This window comes from Pseudophryne corroboree, chromosome 1 (genome assembly GCF_028390025.1).
Source record: "Pseudophryne corroboree isolate aPseCor3 chromosome 1, aPseCor3.hap2, whole genome shotgun sequence".
NCBI lineage: Eukaryota > Metazoa > Chordata > Amphibia > Anura > Myobatrachidae > Pseudophryne > Pseudophryne corroboree.
Window position 1 is genome coordinate 204,972,137 of NC_086444.1, and position 14,361 is coordinate 204,986,497.

A 14,361-nucleotide genomic window follows, 5' to 3' on the forward strand; every position below is an offset into this window, starting at 1 on the left:
TGGCTTCATGGGAAGGGGCGTGGCCACATGATAGTGCCAATTCACATTACACCACACAGTAGTGCCGCTTATACACATTGCACCAGGTAGATCCTTCTATACACACTGTGCAAGATAGAGCATGTTATACATATTGCGCCAGATAGAGCACAAGTACACTTTGCGCCAGCTAGAGCATCGTATACATGTTGCACCAGGCAGAGCACATTATACACATTGCACCAGGTAAAGCACATTATACACTTTGCACCAGGTAAAGCACATTATACACTTTGCGCCAGGTAAAGCACATTATACATATTGCACCAGGCAGAGCAGGTTATACACATTGCACCAGGTAGAGCACGTTATACACTATGCGCCAGGTAGAGCACGTTCGTTATGCACTTATATATATATATATATATATTTCTCTTACGTCCTAGAGGATGCTGGGGACTTCGTAAGGACCATGGGGATAGACGGGCTCCGCAGGAGACATGGGCACTTTAAGAAAGACTTTAGGTATGGGTGTGCACTGGCTTCTCCCTCTATGCCCCTCCTCCAGACATCAGTTTACTACTGTGCCCAGAGGAGACTGGGTGCATTACAGGGAGCTCTCCTGAGTTTCCTGTCAGAAAGTATTTTGTTAGGTTTTTTATTTTCAGGGAGCCTGCTGGCAACAGACTCCCTGCATCGAGGGACTGAGGAGAGAGAAACAGACCCACTTCTGTGAGTTTCAAGGCTCTGCTTCTTAGGCTACTGGACACCATTAGCTCCAGAGGGATCGGTACGCAGGTCTCATCCTCGCCGTCCGTCCCAGAGCCGCACCACCGTCCTCCTCACAGAGCCGGAAGGTAGAAGCCGGGTGAGTATGAGAAGAAAAGAAGACTTCAGATCTTCACTGAGGTAACGCACAGCGGTGAAGCTGTGCACCATTGCTCCCATACACCTCACACACGGCAGTCACTGTAAGGGTGCAAGGCGCAGGGGGTGCGCCCTGGGCAGCATATAAACCTCTCTCTGGCAAAAATAGGTATATATATAGTTGGGCACTGTATATATAAAGAGCCCCGACAGTTTTCAATATATTTGAGCGGGACAGAAGCCCGCCACCGAGGGGGCGGGGCTTCTCCTTCAGCACTCACCAGCGCCATTTTCTCCACAGCACAGCGCTGAGAGGAAGCTCCCCGGACTCTCCCCTGCTTAACCACGGTGAAAGAGGGTTTTGAAGAAGGGGGGGCACATAATTTGGCGCATTTATATATGTACAAACAGCGCTACTGGGTAAACATATATTTATATAGTGTTTTTTCCTGGGTCATATAGCGCTGGGGTGTGTGCTGGCATACTCTTTCTCTGTCTCTCCAAAGGGCCTTGTGGGGGAACTGTCTTCAGATTAGAGGATTCCCTGAGTGTGTGGTGTGTCGGTACGCGTGTGTCGACATGTCTGAGGTAGAAGGCTTTCAGGGGAGGAGGAGGAGTGAATGAGTGTGGTGTCTCCGTCGACAACGCCGACACCTGACTGGATGGATATGTGGAAGGTTTTAAGTGCTAATGTAAATTTATTGCACAAAAGTTTAGACAAAGCTGAAGCTAGGGAGCAGCCAGGGAGTCAACCCATGTCTGTCCCTATGTCGGGGTCTCAAAAGCGCCCACTATCCCAAATTGTAGACACAGACACAGATACCGACACGGATTCTGACTCCAGTGTCGACTACGATGATGTAAAGTTACAGCCAAAATTGGCTAAATGTATTCGATATATGATCATTGCAATAAAAGATGTTTTGCATATCACAGAGGAACCCCCTGTCCCTGACACGAGGGTACACATGTATAAGGGAAAGAAACCTGAGGTAACCTTTCCCCCCTCACATGAGTTGAACGAATTATGTGAAAAAGCTTGAGAATCTCCAGACAAAAAACTGCAGATTCCCAAAAGGATTCTTATGGCGTATCCTTTCCCGCCAACGGACAGTATATGGTGGGAATCCTCCCCTAGGGTGGACAAAGCATTAACACGCTTATCCAAAAAGGTAGCGCTGCCATCCCAAGATACGGCTACCCTCAGGGATCCTGCTGACCACAAGCAGGAGGTTACCTTGAAGTCCATTTACACACATTCTGGTACCTTACTCAGACCGGCGATTGCGTCGGCCTGGGTTTGTAGCGCGGTAGCAGCATGGACAGATACCTTATCAGCGGAAATTGAGACCCTCGATAAGGATACCATTTTATTGACCCTAGGGCATATAAAAGATGCTGTCTTACACTGTATAAGAGAGATGCTCAAAGAGACATTAGTCTTCTGGGTTCTAGAATCAACGCGAAGTCCATTTCTGCTAGACGAGTCCTATGGACCCGGCAATGGACAGGTGATGCCGACTCAAAGAGGCATATGGAGGTTTTACCTTACAAGGGTAAGGAATTGTTTGGGGAAGGTCTCTCGGACCTGGTCTTCACAGCCACAGCTGGTAAATCACATTTTCTACCTTATATTACCTCACAGCCTAAGAAAGCGCCATATTATCAAATGCAGTCCTTTCGATCACAAAGAAACAAGAAAGTACGAGGTGCGTCCTTTCTTGCCAGAGGTAAGGGCAGAGGAAAAAAGCTGCACAACACAGCTAGTTCCCAGGAACAGAAGTCCTCCCCTGCCTCTACAAAATCCACCGCATGACGCTGGGGCTCCGCTACAGGAGCCCGCCCCAGTGGGGGCACGTCTTCGAGTTTTCAGCCACATCTGGGTTCACTCACAGGTGGATCCCTGGGCAATAGAAATTGTTTCCCAGGGTTACAAGCTGGAATTCGAAGAGGTGCCTCCTCGCCGGTTTTTCAAATCGGCCCTACCAGCTTCTCCCCCGGAAAGGGAGATAGTGTTAAATGCAATTCAAAAATTGTATCTTCAACAGGTGGTGGTCAAGGTTCCCCTGCTTCAACAAGGGAGGGGATATTACTCAACCCTATTTGTGGTCCCGAAACCGGACGGTTCGGTCAGACCCATTTTAAATTTACAATCCCTGAACCTATACTTGAAAAGGTTCAAGTTCAAGATGGAATCGCTGAGAGCGGTCATCGCCAGCCTGGAAGGGGGGGATTTTATGGTATCTCTGGACATAAAGGATGCATACCTTCATGTTCCCATTTATCCACCTCATCAGGCGTACCTGAGATTTGCGGTACAGGATTGTCATTACCAATTTCAGACGTTGCCATTTGGGTTTTCCACGGCCCCGAGGATTTTCACCAAGGTAATGGCGGAAATGATGGTGCTCCTGTGCAAGCAAGGTGTCACAATTATCCCGTACTTGGACGATCTCCTCATAAAAGCGAGATCAAGAGAGCAATTGCTGAACAGCGTCTCACTTTCACTGAAGGTGTTGCAGCACCACAGCTGGATTCTCAATATCCCGAAGTCGCAGTTGGTTCCTACGACTCGTCTGACTTTCTTGGGCATGATTCTGGATACAGACCAGAAAAGAGTTTATCTTCCGATAGAAAAAGCTCAGGAACTCATGACTCTGGTCAGGAACTTATTGAAGCCAAAACAGGTGTCAGTGCATCACTGCACTCGAGTCCTAGGAAAGATGGTGGCATCATACGAAGCCATTCCCTTCGGCAGGTTCCATGCGAGGACTTTCCAATGGGACCTATTGGACAAGTGGTCCGGGTCACATCTACAAATTCATCAGTTGATCACGCTGTCCCCCAGAGCCAGGGTATCTCTCTTGTGGTGGCTGCAGAGTGCTCACCTTCTAGAAGGCCGCAGGTTCGGCATTCAGGACTGGATCCTGGTGACCACGGATGCGAGCCTCCAAGGTTGGGGAGCAGTCAAGCAGGGAAGAAACATCCAAGGTCTTTGGTCAAGTCAAGAGACTTGTCTTCACATCAACATCTTGGAACTGAGGGCCATATACAACGCCCTACGTCAAGCGGAGACCTTACTGCGCGACCGACCAGTTCTGATCCAGTCAGACAACATCACCGCAGTGGCTCATGTAAACTGCCAAGGCGGCACAAGGAGCAGAGCAAATGTTTACAGCCCCTTTTGGATTTTTTGTTATTGGTCCTGCCGGATTTATGTATTGCCGGCTCTTAGCTCCGTTAAAGTCTCTGTGCAGGATGGAAGGAAATTCCTATCTGTCCCTATACTACCCACCTTGTACTTGGTAATGGTGGGGCGGATCTTCACTCCTGGCGGCTAGCTGTTAATTCTCCGCAAACAGCTGTTCGTTTTAGCCGCGTCTCCCGTGTGCCGAGCTGTGCGGCTGCGGACGCTCGGGACCCCGGCTTGTGAGGACGGACGGAGGATGTCTTCTTCTGTGCGCTCTGTGTGGCTGAGAGTGCACGGACCGTGTGGCTGCTTCCAACGCAAGTTTACAGAACTTCCCCCTTCTGGAAGTGTCCTCTGTTATAACACTATGGCACAAGTGCAGAGATGTACTCCTTCAAAGGATCCAGCTGGTGGGCAGCGTTTGTAAACGCACAGTGGGAGGTAACAGAGATCGTGACAAGCGGCCAGCACTGCAGCGAGCGCAGTCCAGAAACCACCATGCACGGACGTGCCGTGGATGTAACAGATGTCCTTAGTGTTTAACACACATCACCTCACGGGCGGCAGTGGTCCAGCGTAAGTAGAAGCAGCAGATGCGGCAGAAGCAGCTGCTTCTGCCGCATCTGCTGCTTCTACTTACGCTGGACCACTGCCGCCCGTGAGGTGATGTGTGTTAAACACTAAGGACATCTGTTACATCCACGGCACGTCCGTGCATGGTGGTTTCTGGACTGCGCTCGCTGCAGTGCTGGCCGCTTGTCACGATCTCCGTTACCTCCCACTGTGCGTTTACAAACGCTGCCCACCAGCTGGATCCTTTGAAGGAGTACATCTCTGCACTTGTGCCATAGTGTTATAACAGAGGACACTTCCAGAAGGGGGAAGTTCTGTAAACTTGCGTTGGAAGCAGCCACACGGTCCGTGCACTCTCAGCCACACAGAGCGCACAGAAGAAGACATCCTCCGTCCGTCCTCACAAGCCGGGGTCCCGAGCGTCCGCAGCCGCATAGCTCGGCACACGGGAGACGCGGCTAAAACGAACAGCTGTTTGCGGAGAATTAACAGCTAGCCGCCAGGAGTGAAGTTCCGCCCCACCATTACCAAGTACAAGGTGGGTAGTATAGGGACAGATAGGAATTTCCTTCCATCCTGCACAGAGACTTTAACGGAGCTAAGAGCCGGCAATACATAAATCCGGCAGGACCAATAACAAAAAATCCAAAAGGGGCTGTAAACATTTGCTAACTCCTTTTTATTACAGGTATTGCACTACAGCATTGCAACAATTAATTGTTGCAACACATTTATACATTGTTACAAGCGCCTTGTTCTTAAACATATTTTTAAGTATCTATTTTTTCTTGCTCAGGGCTGCTCAGACACAAAAAAATCCCGGTAACAGCGCGGTTTTTCTTATTTTTAAACAAGGAGCAGAGTGGCAATGGCGGAAGCTGTCAAGATTCTTCGCTGGGCGGAAAATCATGTAAGCGCACTGTCAGCAGTGTTTATTCCGGGAGTGGACAACTGGGAAGCAGACTTTCTCAGCAGACATGACCTGCATCCAGGAGAGTGGGGACTTCATCAGGAAGTCTTCGCACAGATTGCAAGTCAGTGGGGACTGCCCCAGATAGACATGATGGCATCCCGCCTCAACAAAAAGCTGCAGAGGTATTGCGCCAGATCAAAAGACCCTCAGGCGGTAGCTGTAGACGCCCTAGTGACACCGTGGGTGTTCCAGTCGGTCTATGTGTTTCCTCCTCTTCCTCTCATCCCAATGGTGTTGAGAATAATAAGAAAAAGAGGAGTACAGACAATTCTCATTGTTCCAGATTGGCCACGAAGGACCTGGTATCGGGATCTACTGGAAATGCTCACAGAAGATCCGTGGCCTCTTCCTCTACGACAGGACCTGTTGGAACAGGGGCCCTGTCTGTTCCAAGACTTACCGCAGCTACGTTTGACGGCATGGCGGTTGAAAGCCGGATCCTAGCGGAAAAGGGCATTCCGGATGAGGTCATTCCTACTCTGATAAAGGCTAGGAAGGACGTGACAGCTAAACATTATCACCGTATATGGCGAAAATATGTTGCTTGGTGTGAGGCCAGGAATGCTCCTCCGCAAGAATTCCATCTGGGCCGTTTACTTCCTACAAACTGGAGTGAATTTGGGCCTAAAATTAGGCTCCATTAAGGTTCAGATTTCAGCCTTATCCATTTTCTTTCAAAAAGAATTGGCTTCTCTCCCAGAAGTACAGACTTTTGTAAAGGGAGTGCTGCATATTCAACCTCCTTTTGTACCTCCGGTGGCGCCTTGGGACCTTAACGTGGTGTTGAGTTTCCTTAAGTCGCACTGGTTTGAACCACTTAAAATGGTGGAGTTGAAATATCTCACTTGGAAAGTGGTCATGTTGTTAGCCTTGGCTTCGGCTAGGCGAGTGTCGGAATTGGCGGCTTTGTCTCATAAAAACCCCTATCTAGTTTTCCATATGGATAGAGCGGAATTGCCGACCCGTCCTCAATTCTTGCCTAAGGTGATGTAATCTTTTCATATGAACCAACCTATTGTGGTGCCTATGGCTACGCGCGACTTGGAGGATTCCGAGTCCCTTGATGTAGTCAGGGCTTTGAAAATTTACGTGGCCAGAACGGCTGGAATCAGAAAAACAGAAGCACTGTTTGTCCTATATGCGGCCAACAAGGTTGGCGGCCCTGCTTCAAAGCAGACTATTGCTCGCTGGATCTGTAACACGATTCAGCAGGCGCATTCTGCGGCTGGATTGCCGTTACCAAAATCGGTCAAGGCCCATTCCACTAGGAAGGTGGGCTCTTCTTGGGCGGCTGCCCGAGGGGTCTCGGCACTACAGCTGTGCCGAGCTGCTACTTGGTTGGGTTCAAACACCTTTGCAAAATTCTATAAGTTTGATACCCTGGCTGAGGAGGACCTCCTGTTTGCTCGATCGGTGCTGCAGAGTCATCCACACTCTCCCGCCCGTTTGGGAGCTTTGGTATAATCCCCATGGTCCTTACGGAGTCCCCAGCATCCTCTAGGACGTAAGAGAAAATAAGATTTTAAACCTACCGGTAAATCTTTTTCTCGTAGTCCGTAGAGGATGCTGGGCGCCCGTCCCAAGTGCGGACTACTTCTGCAAGACTTGTATATAGTTTTCCTTACATAAGGGTTATGTTATAGTTTTCATCGGTCTTGGACTGATGCTATGTTGTTTTCATACTGTTAACTGGTTAGTATATCACAAGTTATACGATGTGATTGGTGTGGCTGGTATGAATCTTGCCCTTGGATTAACAAAAATCCTTTCCTCGTACTGTCCGTCTCCTCTGGGCACAGTTTCTCTAACTGAGGTCTGGAGGAGGGGCATAGAGGGAGGAGCCAGTGCACACCCATACCTAAAGTCTTTCTTAAAGTGCCCATGTCTCCTGCGGAGCCCGTCTATCCCCATGGTCCTTACGGAGTCCCCAGCATCCTCTACGGACTACGAGAAAAAGATTTACCGGTAGGTTTAAAATCTTATTTTAAAATTGCAGCAGGACCCGGCGCTCCTGATAGACGTTACATCGGCCCCGGTGACATCCTAAAGAAGTTAGACAGGCAATTTGTTAGAGGCGGCACTCACTGGACTTATACATACAAATAAAAACACTGCAGCACCACCATCAGCAGCACAGTACTAACATTTTGGAGTTTAATCTTTCCTCAGAGTACTCGAACTTCGAAACGTTAGTACTGCGCTGGTGGTAATGCAATGTCTTTACTTGTATGTATAAGTATGGTGAGTGCCGCCATTAACAAATTGCCTATAATATATATATATATATATAAAACAGTTTTCCTGAACCTTTGCAAGGTTTTATACAGAAAAAGTGGAGGCGGCACTCACACGATTTGTAGTATTAGTGGTATATTGAAAATCACATCATTTGAGCAAACAGATGCAGCAAATGGTGCAGAAACAGTGGCAGGTTACATAACGACGTTTCAAGGCTTCTGGGCCTTTTCCTCAGGTTGAGTAACCTGTGTGAACTAACAAACTGTTCACCTTTAGGCTGTGTCGATAGCAGATGGTCCTGTTATGCAGGCTGGACAGAAGGGAGATCTACTGTAGAAGGAAGGACAAGATGTGAGCACCTCAGAAGGTCTACCTCAGAGTCGAACTTCGCATCCTACTGATCCGAGACTTCTAATAACAGGGATTTCTGGTGTAAGTGAAAATCATCCTGTCACTTTTGGCCTCAGACCCAGAATTCCACTTATGGGTACTTACGCATCAGGTGAAGATTTGAGTCAAATCTTGACTTTGCATTGGGGTACAAGGCCCACTGTCCGCGCAAAAGGAAAAGAGATAGGAAAGAGGAACAGACAAAAACTGAGGTTTTCACTAGGGTTACTCTTGACCTTTACAACTAGTTTACTTCCTCACAGATGCCTGTAAGAAGACCAGAATACCGTCGTGCAGGTCAATACACCAACCTATACAATATGCTGCAAAACTGCAATATCTACCTACAATCATAAAGGGCACTAACTCACTGGCCTAGTACAAAATAGAATCAAATAAACATTATAATGTGCAATATAAACAGTTGCCCTAATATATTGGACCTGCATCTATACAACAATTCAAATGCCAACATACACAACAGTAACCTACAGAGACCTGTCCCTTTAAACCCCTACCTATAGAGAGCTGTCCCTTTAAATCCTTAGCTACAGAGAGCTGGTAAGATTAGAGATTATACATGGCAGAAAAGCAGGCTTTTAAAGTGGGGGTCAGACAGACATTAGATGTGGGGAGCAATCATTGGACGCCTACATAAGCTGGGTCTAATGTCCCAGGTCCACAAGGAGCCTTTTACCTAAGTTTATTACAGCGGCACTACAATAGCACACGTAACTATGACAGGGAAGGTGGGCCCCATAGCAGCTGCACTCCCTGTTCCTACGGTAGCTACGCCCTTGGGCATAAGCCTGATTAGCACAGAGTGTTCTGGGCCTAATGCCCAGATCACTTATCAGAGGACTCAGGCCTTGGACCTAATGCTGCTTTTAGTGACAAGGGCCTTATGCCCAGAGACACTTATAGCATACCTCCCAACATCAGTACGATGGAACGCGGGACCCTTTGTGCTTCTGAAAAGGGGGCTTTGCCTTGACTAGAAGCGGTGTGGCCTCATGGTGAACCCCTGTTTTTTTTGTCATTTTGGGGGCATAACCAGCACATAACCATGCTGGGCTGCCCCCAGGCTCTCCCCGCACGCTGAACAGATGCGTTGGGCATGCACTTAACATCTGTTCACCCGCTGCTTTGATATGCAGAACAGCTGTTACAGTACAGTGCCACCCCCAAAAGCAGGATAGTAAAATAAAAACAATGTTTTGTTTATTTTATTTTGTTTTTATTTTATGTATTTATACAATTAAATGTAAACTTTTTTCATTCAATCCGTCTCATTCATATAATTGTAGTCATCAATTACCGCTGCTATTCTGTGTTGTTTTGTGTATTCATATATATTGGGTGTGACTAACCCCAAGGTTGTAGCAGCAGCATTAGAACAACAACACCTTTATGCGCCTGATTCTTAACCCTTGGTTTTTCTTATTGGGAGGTATGCCCGTAGTGACGGCTTAGGCTCAGTGCCTGCCTATGTTACAAACAGTTGTCTGGGCCTATTGCCTAGGCATTCACCAGAGGGCTCAGGCTTACCTAATTAATATACACTAAGTGACCTGGGCCTAATGCCCAGGGTCACTCTAATTTAGAGGGTTCAGGCCTGAAGCCTGTCTACTGAAGGGCATATAAAATTACCTGGGCCTAATGTCCAGAGTCACTTAGTGCTTAAAGTGGTCCTAGAGAGATGGTGGAACTCACCCCCCCCCCCTTCTCCCCACGGCGCCCATGTAATAAAGGTATTGCGCCACAAAAAAAGGGGAGTGGTCTCAAAAAGAAAGGGGCATGGTCACACAATAGTAATAATGCCCACAGTAGTAGCACCCCTAATACACATAATGCCCACAGTAATAGCACCCCGTAATATACTTAATGCCCACAGCAGTAGCGCCCCTTATGCAATGCCCACAGTGGTAGTGCTCCTTATGCAATGTCCACTGTGCTGGTAGTGCCCACAGTGGTAGTGCCTCTTATATAGAGCCCATAGTACTGGTGCCCCTTATGCAATGCCCGCAATAGTAGTGCCCCCTATGTCCCCAGGAGTGATGCCCCTTATGAAGTGCCCCCTTTAAAATGCCCTCATTAGTAGTGCCCCCATTAGTAATGCCCTTAATGGTAATGCCCCTGTGTAGTATTGCCCCAGTAGTAATGTCACCTGTAGTAATGCCCCCAGTCATTTAGCCCCCTGTAGTTTCGCCCCAGTAGTTATGCCCCCAGTAGTTTAGCCCCCAGTGGTAATGCCCCTGCAGTTATGACCCCAGTAGTTTAGCCCCCAGTAGTAATGCCCCCAGTAGTTTAGCCCCTGTAGTTTAGCCCCCATATAATTTGTCCCCAGTAGTTTAGCCCCCAGTAATAATGCCCCCCCCCCCCTAGTTTAGCCCCTGTAGTTATGCCCCCAGTAGTTTAGCCCCCTTGTAGTTTAGCCCCCAGTAGTAATGCCCGCTGTAGTTTAGGCCCAAATTAGTAATGCCCTCAGTAGTTTAGACCCTGTAGTTATGCCCCCAGTAGTTTAGCCCCCCTGTAGTTTGCCCCAAGTAGATTAGCCTCCTTGTAGTTTGCCCCCAGTAGTTTAGCTCCCCTGTAGTTTAGCCCTCAGTGGTAATGCTTCTGCAGTTATGACCCCAGTAGTTTAGCCCCCAGTAGTAATGCCCCCAGTTGTTTAGCCCCTGTAGTTTACCCCCCATGTAATTTGTCCCCAGTAGTTTAGCCCCCAGTAGTAATGCCCCCCCCCTGTAGTTTAGCCCCTGTAGTTATGCCCCCAGTAGTTTAGCCTTTGTAGTTATGACCCCAGTAGTTTAGCCCCCTTGTAGTTCAGCCCCCAGTAGTAATGCCCCCTGTAATTTAACCCCCAAGTAGTAATGCCCTCAGTAGTTTAGACCCTGTAGTTATGCCCCCAGTAGTTTAGCCCCCCTGTAGTTTGCCCCCTTGTAGTTTGCCCCCTTGTAGTTTAGCCCCCCTGTAGTTTGCCCCCAGTAGTTTGCCCCCTTGTAGTTTGCCCCCAGTAGTTAGCCCATCTGTAGTTTGCCCCAGTATCTTGCCCCCTTGTAGTTTGCCCCCAGTAGTTAGCCCCCAGTAGCTTGCCCACTTGTAGTTTGCCCCCAGTAGCTTGTCCCCTTGTAGTAATGCCCCCCCAGTAGTTAGCCACCTTGTAGTTTGCCCCAGTAGTTAGCTCCCTTGTAGTTTCCCCCAGTAGTTATCCCCCTTGTAGTTTGCCCCCAGTAACAATACCCCCCAGTAGTTAGCCCCCTTGTGTTTGACCCACTAGTTAGCCCCTTGTAGTTTGCCCCCAGTAGTTAGCCCCCTTGTTGTTTGCCCCCAGTAGTAATGCCTCCCAGTAGTTAGCCACCTTGTAGTTTTCCCAAGTAGATGCGCTGCTACACATATGAAAAATAAACTCAAAAATCACCATACTCACCAAGCACCACTCCCGCGTCCGACTGCTGCAGTCTTCCTGGCGTCCACTCCTCGGCACTATGGGAGAGACATCTTGACGTCTCTCCCATAGCGCGCACTGACAGAGCCGTAAGCCGGAGCTCAGTAGTGAGCTCCTGCTATCGGCTTCCGCTGTGGAGAGAGATCCAGGCGCCCGCTGATAACACAATCTCAGCGGGCCCCCGGCATCTCCTTGCAGCGCTGGCACACATCGGGTTAGGTAAGCCGGAGGAGACGGAACGCAAGTGGAACTGACGGAATGCAGTTCCGTCCCGTTACGGCTCACTTTAACTCCTGCTTATATTTGTGGCAGAAGCTCTCTGCCAACCTAACATGCCTCACATGGTCTGAGGTCTGACTGCACCCATGGGCCAAATGCCCGACACCTGGTGGTCTAGACGGGGTGGTAGGTTTAAAGGCTTTGTTAGCTCTTTTCAGTCCACCACTAGCAGCACTCTCTGGTTCTCAGCTTATGCTGTATTTGGCTGCTGACTCTTTTCTTTGCTCCACCAAGCCGGTGTTGGTCATCTTCTATCTTTATCACACCATCTTCTGACCTCTTCTGCAGCCACCGCAGCTCTTCACCAGACATCTGCTTCTCTTGACCACCACTGAATTGACTGCTCTGCTTGGCAGTACCTGAAGTCAGATGACGTGAGCAGGTAGAGCTGTGATGGGACTCACCACAGCTGCCCTTAATTGACTGCTGGTACACAAGCTGCAATAGGCTCGTAGCCAGCATCAGATTCAAATAGCCAATGCCTTTTTTGATTGGCCACTGGTCCATGAGCAGCACTTGGCTTGCAGACGGCGCCAAATTTAAATAACTGCTGCATCTGCAATTTGAGTGGTGCTGGGAGCAGATACACTGTCCCAGTGCCAGCCACAGATGTGTTCTGCTAGGATTCAACAAGTGAAAGATTATTTGCTGTCATGACAATAAATAACATGGTTGTTTCACCAAATATATGTTGTGAGCAGCATTTTTAAAGGTTCAGTGTGACAGCACATAAAATATTGTCAAAATATATGTAAGCTTGTAATCCTAGAAATAAAGGTAGTACCAATGCCTTCCTATTATCATGAGCTCTTTAAAAATACACTTGGGCATGTCCCTCCCTTGCTCTAGCCTCGATGCCCCTGTGCACCCCCGTTGAGCAGTTACTTTATCACTACAACTTTACTTTATCACACCTGTGCTGCTAAACTTCAGATCGCTAAAGCCTGGAAACAGTCTACCCTACCTCCACCCTCCCCCATCCCGTCAAGAACTATTAAACCAAAACTTGTTTGTTTAAAAAATGGAATATATCTCCAGCCTCCAAAATAAGTTCCTGCAGTGTGGGAACACTGGTAGTCTGCTCATAATTCATCCCTTCCTGGCCCCGCTTAAAGTGAATGCCATTATATCCTCTATTTTGTTTTTCTTTCTTTTCCCTTCCCTACCCATCTCCTCATACAGGTTTCCCTCTGCCTCATACCCTCTCCTCTTCTAGACTTTTTCCCCTTTCAAGATCTTTATTCTAGCCCAGCTCATATACTTTCAATTTAACTTTTATTCCCACCCTCCTCCCCGATTAACAAAGTCATGCCGAATCACTCGCTTCTAGATATTGCATACAAACCTATCTTCCTTCCTCTCACCTCCCATCATGCTTTCACCCTTCCATTTGTAAAATGGTTCTCTTGTTTTGGAAAATGGTTATCTTGTTTTGGGTCCAATTGTCACATAAGTTTAGTTTTATGTTTCTAATGTTATGACCCTTTACCATTGTCCTTTGTTTTTGTAACACCCTTAATATAATTTTATGATTATAAAATTACACTTGGTTCCAGAAATCTGTATTTTTGAATAAAATAACTGTTGTCTATGTGTATCACTATGCATTTCTAACACTTTTGCAACAAGCACTATATGGGGCATAATTCTACAAAAAAATTTAAAATATGTTGGGGTAATTGGATTCTACTCTTGACACTATGGTCTGGATAATTGAATATTTTGGTATTAGAATCAAGTGTAGATTGGGGGGGGTGGGGGATGGAGGGTTCTGGGCTGAGGAGAGCATTCTCCTCTCTCTCTCCCTGCCCAATGTGCTGCTGAGCTGCTATATAGTGGGCAGTCTTAGGCTGCAAATACAAAATAAAATCCATGTAAGATAGTGGGAATACTAGGAGTGGCCAAATTATCAGTGTGGTACATTTTAAGAATATAAGAACACTGGTGAGCTCAACAGCACAAAAAGCCTGGGCATCCTCGGAAGGCAATAGTGGTGGATGATCACATGGGGTTACGGTTGTTAGGTCAACACAACTTAGGTCGACACTATTTAGGTTGACCACTGAAGGTCGACAATGCCATTGGGTCGACATGCATTAGGTCGACATGTACTAGGTCGACAGGTCAAAGGATCGACATGAGTTTTTCACATTTTTTATTATTTTTGGGATTTTTTCATACTTAACGATCCACGTGGACTACGATTGGATCGGTAATCTGTTCCGAGTGAAGCAGTAGAGGAGCGAGGCACCTTGCCCGGAGCATGGCAAGCGAAGCGAGCCATGTGAGGGGACACGGTGCACTAATTTGGGTTCCCCGTCACTTTACGGAGAAAACGACACCAAAAACAGTAAAAAACCTCATGTCGACCTATTGACCTGTCGTCCTACTACATGTCGACCTAATGACCATGTCAACCTATTGTCC